The following is a 15,928-nucleotide window of genomic DNA, read 5'->3' as shown; positions in this document are numbered from 1 at the left end:
CCCCCTGATTTTTCGCATCTATTATGGTACAGCTGCCAGGAAACGTCTAGTGCTGCTATATTTTTACACCGTCCTGTCTGTACCTACCTGTCTCTTAAATTTTAATCTAAAATCACAATGTCCCATGTTCTAGGCTTTGGGTTTGCCGTACAATGTACAGCTGCCAGGATAAGCATTTTATGCGATAATTTCTTTATTCCTGTCTGTACGATTACGATTCTCGCACCCTCTAGTTATTTTTATATCTTTAATCATGATTCAATGTTTAGCGCTTGTCAGTACGTGTCTTTTGCCCATATGAAATATTCCGGATTTCCCTTGTATAACCTTGTATATTATAACAATTTTAATGTAATGAATTGATTTATTTGTTTTGCTTGTATGATTTGTATTCACAAATCGAATAAAAGCTTTGAAATTGAAATTGAATTGACTAGGTGAGGTCACTTATTCACATGCTGCATCTGCTTCATGACAATTGCAGTTTGGCGAGCGTGATTTAGTGTCACCGCTCAACTCGTCCCCTTACTCTTCTTCACACAACACCTCATCCTCCCATGCCTTTAAAACTGACCTCAAAGTTATCCTCCTTTAAAGACACTTACAATTTTAATTAATGCCTTCACTCGCAGCTTAATCGTACACAAGTCATATAGGTCTGTTTGCAGCTTAATCTTACCCAAGTCTCACATTGTTAACTTATACTTTCTTATCCTCTTACCTGAGGGTTTGCAAGGGGCAGGGAAACGTGCCCACAGCCGTTCCCTCTGTTTTCCAACCCCCTCTCACCCTGTCGCAAATTATCACAGACTTTTGACAGAGGAAGGGAGTACATCCCGGCACTCTGATCTAGGCCAACTCCCAAACTGCGCATTCTTAACAAGCACTAAATTCCCCTGCTGAAATTCTGGATTCAGACATAGCAACTCATTTGCAAGGTTGTTTTTCTGGCCTGAAATTTGCCTCCCGTCTATTACGTTTCTTTTCACATATTTTTTTCAATAATATTTTGTGTAACCTCTGGTGGTGACACTTTTTACATTAATTCCATCTAGATTCTTGCCTAGTTGCTAAAGACTGTAAACCCCAGTTCTGAATTGTTGCTTCATCAGCTGATTCGTATGTCTGTCGATCAAACCACATCGTAAGAGGCTGGATGTTGTATAAAGGTTGTTCGTTTTCTTTCTCCACGACAGCTCTAAGGCGCACAGTACACCCGCGGGCACACAGTGCCTTATCCTTCCGTGGCGCTTGTGGTGCTCAGCCGCAGTGCCGGAGTCGGTGCCAGAGTCGCCGGCGCCGCCGCTTCTCTCCTCCTCTCTACAGCTCACAATCTCGCCGCAGGGCCGCCTGAGCCACCACTTCTCTCCTCCTCTCCTTCTCCTTCTCATGGCTCCCTCTTTCCCGTTTGATGCTCTCTGCTGCTCTTGAGCGTCCACCAAAGTAACAGGAGGAACCCCCACATATCACAAGGAGAGCCACAGGATCACACTGGAGGCACCCCACATCCCACCCACAGAGCCCCAGGCTAACTCTTATCAGCCATTAATTCCCTCTCTCTGATCAGCCATGAGTTCCCTCTCTCTGATCAGCCATGAGTTCCCTCTCTCTGATCAGCCATGAGTTCCCTCTCTCTGCATGAGTTCCCTATCTCTAATCAGCCAGTAGTTCCCTCTCTCTGATCAGCCATGAGTTTCCTCACTCTGATCAGCCATGAGTTCCCTCTCTCTGATCAGCCAATAGTTCCTTTTTATTGATCAGCCATGAGTTTCCTCTCTCTGATGAGCCATGAGTTCCCTCTCTCTGGTCAGCCAATAGTTCCTTTTTATTGATCAGCCATGAGTTTCTTCTCTCTGATGAGCCATGAGTTCCCTCTCTTTTATCAGCCATGAGTCCCCTATCTCTGATCAGCCATGAATTCCCTCTCTCTGGTCAGCCAATAGTTCATTTTTATTGATCAGCCATGAGTTTCCTCTCTCTGATCAACCTTGAGTTCCCTTTCTTTGATCAGCCATGAGTTTCCTCTCTCTGATGAGCCATGAGTTCCCTCTCTTTTATCAGCCATGAGTCCCCTATCTCTGATCAGCCATGAATTCCCTCTCTCTGGTCAGCCAATAGTTCCTTTTTATTGATCAGCCATGAGTTCCCTCTCTCTGATCAACCATGAGTTCCCTTTCTTTGATCAGCCATGAGTCCCCTATCTCTGATCAGCCATATGTCCCCTTTCTGTGATCAGCCATGAGTTCATTCTCTCTGATGAGCCATGAGTTCCCTCACTCTGATCAGTCATGAGTTCCCTCTTTCTGATCAGCCATGAGTCCCCTATATCTGATCAGCCATGAGTTCCCTCTCTCTGATCAGCAATGAGTTCCCTCTTTCTGATCAGCCATGAGTGCCCTATATCTGATCAGCCATGAATTCCCTCTCTCTGATCAGCCATGAGTTCCCTCACTCTGATCAGCCACGAGTCCTCTTTCTGTTATCAGCCATGAGTTCCCTCTCTCTGATCAGCCATGAGTTCCCTCTCTCTGCATGAGTTCCCTCTCTATGATCAGCCATGGGTTCCCTACTTTGAACAGCCATGAATTCCTTCACTCTGATCAGCCATGAGTACCCTTTCTGTGATCAGCTATGAGTTCCCTCTCTCTGATCAGCCAATAGTTCCTTTTTATTGATCAGCCATTAGTTCCCTCTCTCTGAACAGCCACGAGTTCCTTCTCTCTGATCATCCATGAGTTCACTCTATTTGATCAGCCATAGGTTCCTTCTCTCTGATTAGCCAATTGTTTCCTCTCTCTGATCAGCTATTAGTTCCCTCTCTCTGATCAGCCATGAGTTCCCTCTCTCTGATCAGCCATGAGTTCCCTCTCTATTGATCAGCCATGAGTTCCCTCTCTCTGATCAGCCAGTATTTCCCTCTCTCTGATCAGCCATTAGTTCCCTCTCTCTGATCAGCCATGAGTTCCTTCTCTCTGATCAGCCAGGATTTCCCTCTCTCTCATCAGCCATGAGTCCCCTTCTTCTGATCAGCCATGAGACCCCTTTCTCTGATCAGCCAGTAGTTCCCTCTGTCTGTTCAGCCGTGAGTTACCTCTCTCTGATCCGCCAATAGTTCCTTTTAATGATCGTCCATTAGTTCCCTCTCTCTGATCAGCCATGAGTTCCCTCTATTTGATCAGCCATGAGTTCCCTCTGTCTGATGAGCCATGAGTTCCTTCTCTCTGATTAGCCAGTAGTTTCCTCTCTCCGATCAGCCATGAGTTCCCTCTCTCTAAACAGCCATGAGTTCCCTCTCTCTGATCAGCCATGAGTTGCTTCTCTCTGATCAGCCAGTATTTCCCTCTCTCTGATCAGCCATGAGTCCCCTCGCTCTGATCAGCCATGAGTTCCCTCTCTGTCAGCCATGAGTTCCCTCTCTCTGATCAGCCATGAGTTCCCTCTCTCTGATCAGCCAGTAGTTCCCTCTCTCTGATCAGCCATGAGTCCCCTCTCTCTGATAAGCCATGAGTTCATGAGTTCCCTCTCTCTGATCAGACAGTAGTTCCCTCTCTTTTGTCAGCCAACAGTTCCCTCTCTCTGATCAGCCATGACTTCCCTATCTCTGATCAGCCAGTAGTTCCCTCTCTCTGAGCAGCCACGAGTTCCTTCTCTCTGATCAGCCATTAGGTCCCTCTGTCTGATCAGCCATGAGTTCCCTCTGTCTGATGAGCCATGAGTTCCTTCTCTCTGATTAGCCAGTAGTTTCCTCTCTCCGATCAGCCATGAGTTCCCTCTCTCTAAACAGCCATGAGTTCCCTCTCTCTGATCAGCCATGAGTTGCTTCTCTCTGATCAGCCAGTATTTCCCTCTCTCTGATCAGCCAGGAGTCCCCTCGCTCTGATCAGCCATGAGTTCCCTCTCTGTCAGCCATGAGTTCCCTCTCTCTGATCAGCCATGAGTTCCCTCTCTCTGATCAGCCAGTAGTTCCCTCTCTCTGATCAGCCATGAGTCCCCTCTCTCTGATAAGCCATGAGTTCATGAGTTCCCTCTCTCTGATCAGACAGTAGTTCCCTCTCTTTTGTCAGCCAACAGTTCCCTCTCTCTGATCAGCCATGACTTCCCTATCTCTGATCAGCCAGTAGTTCCCTCTCTCTGAGCAGCCACGAGTTCCTTCTCTCTGATTAGCCATTAGGTCCCTCTGTCTGATCAGCCATGAGTTCCCTCTATCTGATCAGCCAATAGTTCCTTTTTATTGATCATCCATTAGTTCCCTCTCTCTGATCAGCCACGAGTCCCCTTTCTCTGATTAGCCACCAGTTCCTTCTCTCTGATCAGCCAGTATTTCCCTCTCTCTGATCAGCCATGAGTCCCCTCGCTCTGATCAGCCATGAGTTCCCTCTCTTTTGTCAGCCATGAGTTCCCTCTCTGTGATCAGCCATGAGTTCCCTATCTCTGATCAGCCAGTAGTGTTCTCTCTCTAATCAGCCATGAGTTCCCTCTCTCTGATCAGCCATGAGTTCATGAGTTCCCTCTCTCCGATCAGCCAGTAGTTCCCTCTCTTTTGTCAGCCATGAGTTCCCTATCTCTGATCAGCCAGTAGCTCCCTCTATCTGATCAGCCAATGGTTCCGTTTTATTGATCAGCCATTAGTTCCCTCTCTCTGATCAGTCATAAGTTCCCTCTATTTGATCAGCCATTAGTTCCCTCTCTCTGATCAGCCATGAGTCCCCTTTCTCTGATTAGCCATCAGTTCCCTCTCTCTGATCAGCCATGAGTTGCTTCTTTCTGATCAGCCAGTATTTCCCTCTCTCTGATCAGCCATGAGTCCCCTCGCTCTGATCAGCCATGATTTCCCTCTCTTTTGTCAGCCATGAGTTCCCTCTCTGTGATCAGCCATGAGTTCCCTATCTCTGATCAGCCAGTAGTGTTCTCTCTCTAATCAGCCATGAGTTCCCTCTCTCTGATCACCCATGAGTTCATGAGTTCCCTCTCTCCGATCAGCCAGTAGTTCCCTCTCTTTTGTCAGCCATGAGTTCCCTATATCTGATCAGCCAGTAGCTCCCTCTATCTGATCAGCCAATAGTTCTTTTTTATTGATCAGCCATTAGTTCCCTCTCTCTGATCAGTCATAAGTGCCCTCTATTTGATCAGCCATGAGTTCCTTCTGTCTGATGAGCCATGAGTTCCTTCTCTCTGATTAGCCAGTAGTTCCCTCTGTCTGATCAGCCATGAGTTCCCTCTCTCTGATCAGCCATGAGTTCCCTATCTCTGATCAGCCAGCAGTTCCCTCTCTCTGATCAGCCATGAGTTCCCTCGCTCTGATCAGCCATGACCTCCATATCTCTGATCAGCCAGTAGTTCCCTCTCTCTGAGCAGCCACGAGTTCCTTCTCTCTGATCAGCCATGAGGTCCCTCTGTCTGATCAGCCATGAGTTCCCTCTGTCTGATCAGCCAATAGTTCCTTTTTATTGATCAGCCATTAGTTCCCTCTCTCTAATCAGCCATTAGTTCCATCTCTCTGATCAACCATGAGTTCCCTCTATCTGATCAGCCAATAGTTCCTTTTTATTGATCAGCCATTAGTTCCCTCTCTCTGATCAGCTATTAGATCCCTCTCTCTGATCAGCCATTAGTTCCCTCTCTCTGATCAGCCATGAGTTCCCTCTCCCTGATCAGCCATGAGTTCCCTCTCTCTGATCAGCCATTAGTCCTCTCACTCTGATCAGCCATGAGTTCCCTCTCTTTTGTCAGCCATGAGTTCCCTCTCTCTGATCAGCCATGAGTTCCCTATCTCTGATCAGCCAGTAGTTCCCCTCTATAATCAGCCATGAGTTCCCTCTCTCTGATCAGCCAGTAGTTCCCTCTCTTTTGTCAGCCATGAGTTCCCTATCTCTGATCAGCCAGTAGTTCCCTCTATCTGATCAGCCAATAGTTCCTTTTTATTGATCAGCCATTAGTTCCCTCTCTCTTATCAGTCATAAGTTCCCTCTATTTGATCAGCCATGAATTCCCTCTGTCTGATGAGCCATGAGTACCTTCTCTCTGATTAGCCAGTAGTTTCCTCTCTCTGATTAGCCAGTAGTTTCCCCTCTCTGATCAGCCATGCGTTCCCTTTCTCTGATCAGCCATGAGTTCCCTCTCTCCGATCAGCCATGAGTTCCTTCTCTCTGATCAGCCAGTATTTCCCTCTCTCTGATCAGCCATGAGTTCCCTCTGTCTGATCAGTCATGAGTTCCCTATCTCTGATCACTCTCACTGAAGCAGCTCTCAGAGGCCGTAGGAAAGGCCATTGGCTGGAAGAAGCTTCACTCACCCCAGCAGATGTAGGAGCCCCTCTGCCCAAGAGAAGACTTCGAGGAAAACCACAGCTCAGAAGCCACAGCTCAGAAACCACAGCTCAGAATCCACAGCTCAGAAGCCACAGCTCAGAAGCGAAGCCACAGCTCGAAACCCACTGCTCGGAACCCACTGCTCAGAAGCCACAGCTCAGAAGCCACAGCTCAGAAGCCACAGCTCAGAGCCCACAGCTCAGAAGCCACAGCTTGCAACCCACAGCTCAGAAGCCACGGCTCAGAAACGAAGGCACAGCTCAAAAGCCACAGCTCAGAAGCCACAGCTCGGAACCCATAGCTCAGAAGCCACAGCTGTGAGCCCACAGCTCAGAAGCCACAGCTCAGAACGAAGGCACAGCTCAGAAGCCACAGCTCAGAACGAAGGCACAGCTCAGAAGCCACAACTCAGAAGCCACAGCTCAGAAGCCACAGCTCAGAACCTAAAGCTCAGAAGCCACAGATCAGAAGACACAGCTCAGAGGCCACAGCTCAGAAGCCACAGCTCAGAACCCAGAGCTCAGAAGCCACAGCTGTGAGCCCACAGCTCAGAAGCCACAGCTCAGAACGAAGGCACAGCTCAGAAGCCACAGCTCAGAACGAAGGCACAGCTCAGAAGCCACAACTCAGAAGCCACAACTCAGAAGCCACAGCTCAGAACCTAAAGTTTAGAAGCCACAGATCAGAAGACACAGCTCAGAGGCCACAGCTCATAAGCCACAGCTCAGAACCCAGAGCTTAGAAGCCACATCTCAGAACCCAGAGCTCAGAATCCACAGCTCAGAAGCCCCAGCTCGAATGCCACAGCTCACAAGCCACTGCTCAGAACCCAGAGCTCAGAAGCCACTCCTCAGAATCTACAGCTGAGAAGCCACATCTCAGAACCCAGAGCTCAGAAGCCACTCCTCAGAATCTACAGCTCAGAATCCACAGCTCATGAACCCAGAGCTCAGAAGCCACAGCTCGGAACCCACAGCTCAGAACCCACAGCTTGGAACCCAGAGCTCGGAACCCACAGCTCAGAAGCCACAGCCCAGAAGCCACAGCTCAGAAGCTACAGCTCAGAACCCAGAGCTCAGCAGCCACAGCTCAGAATCCACAGCTCAAAACCCAGAGCTCAGAAGCCACAGCTCAGAAGCCACAACTCAGAAGCCACAGCTTAGAAGCCACAGCTCAGAAGCCACCGCTCGGAACCCACAGCTCAGAAGCCACAGCTCAGAATCCACGGCTCAGAACCCAGAGCTCAAAAGCACAGCCCGGAACCCACAGCTCATAAGCCACAGCTCAGAATCCACAGCTCAGAACCCAGAGCTCAGGAGCCACAGCCCGGAACCCAGAGCTCAGAAGCCACAGCTCAGAAGCCACAGCTCAGAAGCCACGGCTCAGAAGCCACAGCCTGGAACCCACAGCTCAGAAACCACAGCTCTGAAGCCACAGCTCAGAAGCCACAGCCCGAAACCCACAGCTCAGAAGCCACAGCTCTCCTTCCGAGCTGTATTAGTGGGGGGTCTCTTACAGGGATCACATTCACAAGAGCTCCACAGAGTTCCTGATTATCAGCTCAGTGTTCCTGAGTCCCAGACAGGGCCTCGTCTTCTCTTGTTTTGCCATCTGGATGGTAATTTTACTTCTGGAAAGTGTCAGAATATTGTGCAGTTGAGTGATGGCTTGACAGCTTTTTGTTTAATGTTGTATGTTGAAACGTCAGCATCTGCATAAGGAAGGCGCCGTTCACTCCCAGCCGCCCTCTTCCTCGGCAAGAGAATCCAACGAAGCATCGAATCCTACTACTGTATATGAGAAGCAGCACACACTGCGCACGCAAGAAGCGTGCACACTGCACACACTGCGCACGCAAGAAGCGCGCACACTGCACACACTGCGCACGCAAGAAGCGCGCACACTGCACACACTGCGCATGCAAGAAGCGCGCACACTGCACACACTGCGCACGCAAGAAGCGCGCACACTGCACACACTGCGCATACAAGAAGCGCGCACACTGCACACACTGCGCATGCAAGAAGCGCGCACACTGCACAAGCGCGCAGACTTCGCACACTGCACACGCAGGAAGCGCACACACTTCACACACTGCGCACGCAGGAAGCGCGCACACTGCACACACTGCGCATGCAAGAAGCGCGCACACTGCACACACTGTGCACGCAAGAAGCGTGCACACTGCACACACTGCGCACGCAAGAAGCGCGCACACTGCACACACTGCGCACGCAAGAAGCGCGGACACTGCACAAACTGTGCACGCAAGACGCGAGCACACTGCACACACTGCGCACGCAAGAAGCGAACACACTGCACACACTACGCACGCAAGAAGCATGCACACTGCACACACTGCACACGCAAGAAGCGCGCACACTGGACACACTGCACACACAAGAAGCATTCACACTTCACACACTGCACACGCAAGAAGCAAGCACACTGCACACACTACGCATGCAAGAAGTGTGCACACTGCACACACTGCGCACGCAAGAAGCGTGCACACTGCACACACTGCGCACTCAAGAAGCGTGCACACTGCACAAATTGCGCACTCAAGAAGAGCGCACACTGCACACCCTGCGCACGCAAGAAGAGCGCACACTGCACACACTGGGCACGCAGGAAGCAGCACACACTGCACACACTGCGCACGCAAGAAGCGTGCACACTGCACACACGGCGCACGCATGAAGAGTGCACAGTGCACAAACTGCGCACGCAAGAAGAGCGCACACTGCACACACTGCGCACGCAGGAAGCAGCACACACTGCACACGCAAGAAACGTGCACACTGCACACTCTGCGCACGCAAGAAGCGTGCACACTGCACACACTGCGCACGCAAGAAGCGTGCACACTGCACACACTCCGCACTAAAGAAGCGTGCACACTGCACAAACTGCGCACGCAAGAAGAGCACACACTGCACACACTGCGCACTCAGGAAGCGCGCACACTGCACACACTGCGCACGCAAGAAGAGAGCACACTGCACACACTGCGCACGCAAGAAGCGTGCACACTGCATACACTGCGCACGCAAGAAGCGTGCACACTGCACACACTGTGCACGCAGGAAGCGTGAACACTGCACACACTGCGCACGCAAGAAGCGAGGACACTGCACACACTGCGCACGCACACTGCACACACTGCGCACGTAAGAAGCACGCACACTGCACACACTGCGCATGCAGGAAGCGTGCACACTGCACACACTGCGCACGCAAGAAGCGAGCAAACTGCACACACTGCGCACGCACACTGCACACACTGCGCACGTAAGAAGCGCACACACTGCACACACTGCGCATGCAGGAAGCGCGCACACTGCACACACTGCGCACGCAAGAAGCGAGCACACTGCACACACTGCGCACGCACACTGCACACACTGCGCACGCAAGAAGCGCGCACACTGCACACACTACGCACGCAAGAAGAGCACACACTGCACACACTGCGCACACAAGAAGAGCACACACTTCACACACTGCTCATGCAAGAAGGATGCACACTGTACACACTTCGCATGCAATAAAGATGCACACGGCACACACTGCTCACATAAGAATCGTGCACACTGCACACATTGCACACACAAGAAACATGCACAATGCACACACTACGCACACAAGGATGATGCACACTGCGCACACAAGAAGTGTGCACACTGCACACACTGCGCATACTAGAAGGGTGCACACTGCACACACAAGAAGGATGCACACTGCGCATGCAAGAAGGATGCACATTGTGCATGCAGGAAGGATTTTATTTACCCAGAATCCCTTGCAAATCTCACATCTTGACCTAAAAAAACAACTTTTCCTAACATTTCTGTGATGGAAAGTTCTGGAATCTGTAGGTAGCCGCAAACTTCTTTCCACATAGCACATCCCTAAGTATCCCAATAAAAATGGTACCTCACTGGTGTTGGTAGGCCTAGTGCACGTGACAGGAAACGGCCCAAAACGGAGAATGGATACATCACAATTTCCACTCTAAACTGACCCTTTTTTGCAAAGTGGGAGGCTGTGAATTTTGGGCCCTTCCTCAGCCAGCATGTGGGGAAACCATAGCAAACCTGCACATTTTTTAAAACTAGACAACTAAGGGAGTCCAGGGGTATGTGTTGTGTGTGGCATTCACAAGGTTATTTTAACCTGAAGCCCTTGCATGTGTCAAATTTTGGTTAAAAAAATACATATTTTTTTCTCAAATTTCTATGACAGAAAGATCTGGAAACTACAGGAAGCCACAAACTTCCTACCACCCTGAGTTCCCACGTCTTTCAATTAGAATGGTACTTGAGACCACGACACAAAAGGCGCTACATTGATAAATAAGCAATATGGGTAGCAGTGGTATTTGGGGCCAGGCTGTGGCACCCCCCATGCAAACCTGCAAACCACAGACATTTTTGAAAACTAGACAACCAGGGTGTTTCAGGGTGGAGTGTCTTGCGTGTATCCCATAGGGTGTATAATCAAGGACATGCAATATTTATCGCAAATCGTGCTTAGCGCGATTCACATTATCGCTGTATTACATTGCCGTGTTAGCGACGTATTATCAACGTTCTGCTAACAGGCGATGTAATACCAGTGAATAACCGGAATAGCGCGTGAAATACAGCGACGATTTCACAGCGCTAAGGAAAGGCTTGCTGATAGGGGAGTGTGGACCTAACCTGGCAATCCACCTCCCATTATCAGTATGCCTTAGTCATTTTAAAAGCAGGCGTTACATACCTGAGATAACTGCGGTTAGTGCAGTTATTTTCATCGCTTCGCTGGTCTGCTGTACGGCTTTCTAATATTGTGAAGCCGTGTTAGCGTGGATTTTCCATGTTGTTTAGCTAGGGAAAGCCTACTTTGCTTGTCATTAGCGCTATTGATCGCTAACATGCAAAGTCGCAAGGAAACATGCGCTGACGCTTGTTAGCGTATCCTTGCAAATAGGGTGATGAAAAGATCGCCACTTTTTCTGCGCTATTTGCCGAAAAAGCTGCGATGTTTCCCTTAATAATATGCCCCCATGAGATTTCCTTGCCCTGTATTGCCTGAAATCATGCATTTTCCTTTTATCTTTGTGATGGAAACTTCCAAAATTGTCAGGAATCCACCTGTGGGGATAAAAAACGCTGTGCGTGGCCGGGCCTAGGGTCGGACTGGGAACCCAAAGCAGCCCTGGCAGTTCTCTTAGACGAGCCCCTGGGGTAGCACTGCCTGGCCCTGGGAGGCTGGCAATGCCTGCTTGCTGTTTTTGTTACTGGGGACCATTATTGTAGCACCACTGCAGGGGCGGCTCTAGGCTCATGGTGGCCCTGGGCAGGCAGCGTAGGTAGGAGGCCCCGGAAGAGGGGATCCGGGTGGAGCGGAGCCCCCTCGGAGCTCAGGAAGGTGTTTTAACAAAACGTCCAGAAAAGGCGTTAGATGATAGGTACCTGCGGCTCCTCCTAACCTTCTGAATTTGTCTCAGAACAATAAAATTTAGGAGGAGGAGGGTATTGTGACACATGATGTGGGCAGTTCTGGGTAGGGTAAAAACAGAAGCCAATCAGGAACCAGGAGGAACACAGGTGCGGAGGCCAGTGAAGAGGGGGGGGGTCAGGGTGTTTGGAAGTGGAACAGGGCCGTAAGCCGTCAAATCCCTTCCAGGGGCCGCCACGCAAATATGTATCAATCCCCGGAGGATTATTATATTAAGGATATATATTGCCGTGGTGGCCCCTGGGGTTTGGTGGCCCTGTGCAGGTGCACAGCTTGCACATGCCTAAGGCCGCCCCTGACCACTGCAATACCAGGAGGTCTCGTTTTCTCTTTTTTAAGTGCAAAATGTGTCCTTGCCTCAAAAATGGATGCAAGGGCACATTTTGCTCTAAAATCTAGCACAACATGATGGTTTTGCATTTAGCGTAATTTTGCTAAAATTTTGTATAAGTACGAAAAAGCAAATGACACAAATGTTGCACTCCCCCAGTACAAACTCGGCGGTTCATTCTTCCAATCACCTGCTGAGTTTGAGACCCCGGCAGACTGAGTCTGCGGTCCAAGTCTTTCCTTAATTCCAGTTGCTTCACGTCCGTTGAATGTGTCACGTCCCTACTAAGGCGCTGGGCGAGCGCTGAATGCCCCTGTCTTTTGTCTTCCTTACAACCCTGCAAGTTAATTACATACTAATTACCTGCTTACAATAATTATCATGTACTCATCTACACTGGTAGCGGGCTGGTGATTAGGGGCTGATTTATGAACCGTGCACCTAATTAAATCCACGCGCAGACTGGGAGTCACTGAGCTAACTGCGAAGGAACCTCATTAGCAGAACAATAAAAACCACCGAGGACCACATTATACAAACTCTTAAACTTTTAAATCTGCACTTATGGCGGCGTGTTTACTAAAGAGCTTCAGTCTGGCCAGAACAGATGTGTCCTCGTGGGAGGTCCGATCCTTCTGGAGCCGACAGGCAGCCCAGGGCAGCTGCGCTGGCAGATGACGTCACGCGCCAGCGGTCAAGCAAGAGTGCCATGCACCCCAAAGCAAGCTAAGAAAATGGGAAGTAAAAACATGCATAATTGGGGCCCTCTGATAGCGCTTCGGCCTCAGCGGCGCCATAGATATCTGGCTACCGCTTGTCGAATAGCTACGCTACTGTATACCACTTATTTCACAGCTGCCCCAAGGGGACTTCATTCCCCAACTAGTAGTGCTCCAGGAGGCATGTTTGCAGAGTGGTGGAGAAAGGAGGCGTGGCCTTTGACAACTTCTCAGCAATGCTGCTGTGTAGCACTCACTGGAGGTAACAGGAGGGGTAGTTGGCCCCCAAAGACGTCCTTGGGGGCCAACTACCCCTCCTGTTACCTTCAGTAATTCCCACACAGCAGGATTGTTAGGAGGTGTTTAGAGGCCACGCCCCTCTCTGCACCACACTGCAAACGCGGCTCCTGGCACACAGCTGGTTGGGGGATGAGGTCTGCTTTACTCCGGAGGGACTTTGGGGGCCATGAAGCCCTCCTGGTACCTCCTGTGAGTTCTACTTAGCAGAATTCCTGAGAGCTGGTTGAGGGCTCTTCCCCATTTCTCCACCACTGCAAACATGACTACTACTTTAAAAACCATAGAAATTCGCTGAAAGCAACAAAGTTTACAGGGATGTTATAGTTAGGAATTACAATTTAAAAACCTTAGAAATTCACTGAAAAAAACAAAAGTTACAGAGACATTATATTTAGGCTGACATTTCACTCATACAAAACCAGAGAAATTCAGCAGTTATAGGGCCATATGTAGGTAAAAATTAATTTGCGATTCTGAAATTGTGATTTTCCGAGAATCGTATTTTGAGAATCGCAAATTTCGATGTAGGTAAAATATTGCAAAAAAATAGCGATTCCCAAAAATTTATAGAACACATAGCGATTACTCAAATTGCGATACCTTAATTGCAAGAAGGCAATTAAGGAATCGCAATTCCGGAAATCTGCCATTCAGGTGCAGAATGATGACATCACAACCAGGAAATGTGACTGCCCATGTTGCACCTGATTGCCAAAACTGAGTGAGAGCCTGTGAGCAGAGTTGGAGATGTGTGTTCAGCAACTGAAAGCAGGAGAAATGGAGTCCCAGGGGACAGCGAAGCAGCACGAAGAAAATCCCAGAAAGAGGAAACAAACATTTAGCGAAAGGGAGCTGGAGGTCCTCACCCAGGAAATAGTCAGCAGCCATGACCTCCTGTTTGGAAAAAGTTCACTACGTGTGCCAGAGGCACGAATATGAAAAATATGGACTGACAGCCAGGAGAAAGTAAATGCAACTGGCGTGACACACCGCTCAGTCGAAGACCTCAGAAAAAGGTGGACGACATGCAGCAAAGGTCAAAGGAGAGGGTGGCCACAAGATTGGCCGAGGCCATAAAAGACCGGTGGTGGTACGTCCACAGCAACAGACCCTACGCCCCTGGAGGAGCTTGTGGAGGGCACCCTTCAGCCTGAGAGTGTGAGTGGCGTGGCTGATCTGGACAGCTCCGAACACCAGACAAGGTAAGATGCATGCCAAAACCCCCTGATACATACCCAACCCACTCACACCCCCAGACACCCTACCTGAGTGCAACTCCAGTACATGTCCACAAGCACACCCAGAAATGCATTATGGGATATGTAGTCACATGCGCTGTGACCTGGACCAGTGAGACACAGCAAGGTGAATATGGATGAGTCATTCAGGAAATGAAGAAAACCTACAGATAGTACTCATGTGAATTGAAAAGTGTAAACTTTAATGCATTACAAATGCAAGGCAGGACACAGAATTAATGTGTGCATTTCAATTCACAGCACTGCCAACAACACAGGAAACCATGGCAGAAGGGGTGGACACACCAGAAAATGAGGACGAGGCAGGGCAGGAGAAACAGGGTACAGCAAGACAAGCAGACATTGCGCCAGGCAGATGGCACCACATAGTGTCACCACTACCACTGCTGGAGGCAGAGGCAACAGACACAGCAGGAGAGGCACAGCCAGTCTAGAGGCAGAGTGCAGGACAGCAGACAACACAGTCCCCGGTACAATCCAGAGAAGGGAGTGGGTCGAGACGCAGGGCACGGCGGTCTATCAGCACTGCTCCTGTCGATGAAGACACAGTGTTCTCGGGCCTTGAAGGCAGCATGCTGAAAGCACACCGCTTGCAAGTCAAAGGAATAAGATCAATATAGCACCAATTGGCTGCACACAATCATAACATGACAGAGTTGCGGGTTGGTGTAATGGCCATGACAGGTGCATTGGAAGGATTGTGCAGGGAGATTCGGAGGGACAGGGCAGCTAGGCGCAGGGAGAGACATTGTAATCACACCCGGCTGGACTTGTACACAGGAGCTGTCAACCGCCAGTCAACTGCCACATCCCTGCTGGCCCGAAGATGTGTCAGTATGCAGCATGAGATGGCCCACTGCTGCCAGGATGTGGGCAGGGGCCTGGTGCAGGTTACACATGCCGTGAACCAGATGCGCGCAGCTGCAACAGGTGGTCATAGGCCCACTTAGCCCAATGGATACTGACAAACAGTACAGTTGGAGCAGCATCCCTCCACCAATTCCACTGGACAGACGCCAGATTGCGCGCCAGGAGAGTTGATGATGACTTCAGGGAAGTCAGTGAGCAGCCTGGGTGAAGGGCAACAGGGCCGGCACGTAGGAGGTGAAGATACATCAGGGACTTATGGCTATGTGTGAGGCTACACATTCCATATGGACTTGTTGGCTGATGGAAATACTTGCACTGTGGCACAAACATGTGCAAGCAATCCCAATAAAGTCACGCTGTGTGACAGATGTATTCCTGCACCAAAGGAAATAAACATCACAGTTAAGCACCATTCTGTGGCATTGTGTCCTCATTACTCACTAAGAAGTAGTTCTGTGTGATCTCATCTCGTCTCAGGTGCCCGGCAGCTGCCCCAGGCCCTCCTGCTGGTCTGCGACATGGAGCTGGTCCCTCCTCATCTGATGTGTCTGAATCTGTCACTGGGGCGACGATACCCCAACTTTGGTTGGTTATGCCCAGATTAATCACCCCGCCATAAAGAAAAACCGCGGG

At 49.9% G+C, this 15,928-nt stretch overlaps 1 protein-coding gene across 1 annotated transcript in view; it reads left to right on the top strand.

The window, feature by feature from the left end:
* TMEM132B (transmembrane protein 132B) overlaps positions 1 to 15,928 on the top strand; it is a 454,814-nt gene that overhangs the window by 150,601 nt on the left and 288,285 nt on the right. The window lies entirely within an intron of this gene.

This window comes from Lissotriton vulgaris, chromosome 11 (genome assembly GCF_964263255.1).
Source record: "Lissotriton vulgaris chromosome 11, aLisVul1.2, whole genome shotgun sequence".
Taxonomy (NCBI): domain Eukaryota; kingdom Metazoa; phylum Chordata; class Amphibia; order Caudata; family Salamandridae; genus Lissotriton; species Lissotriton vulgaris.
Note: the sequence above shows the minus strand (reverse complement) of the source record. Positions and strands in the feature narration are given on the sequence as shown.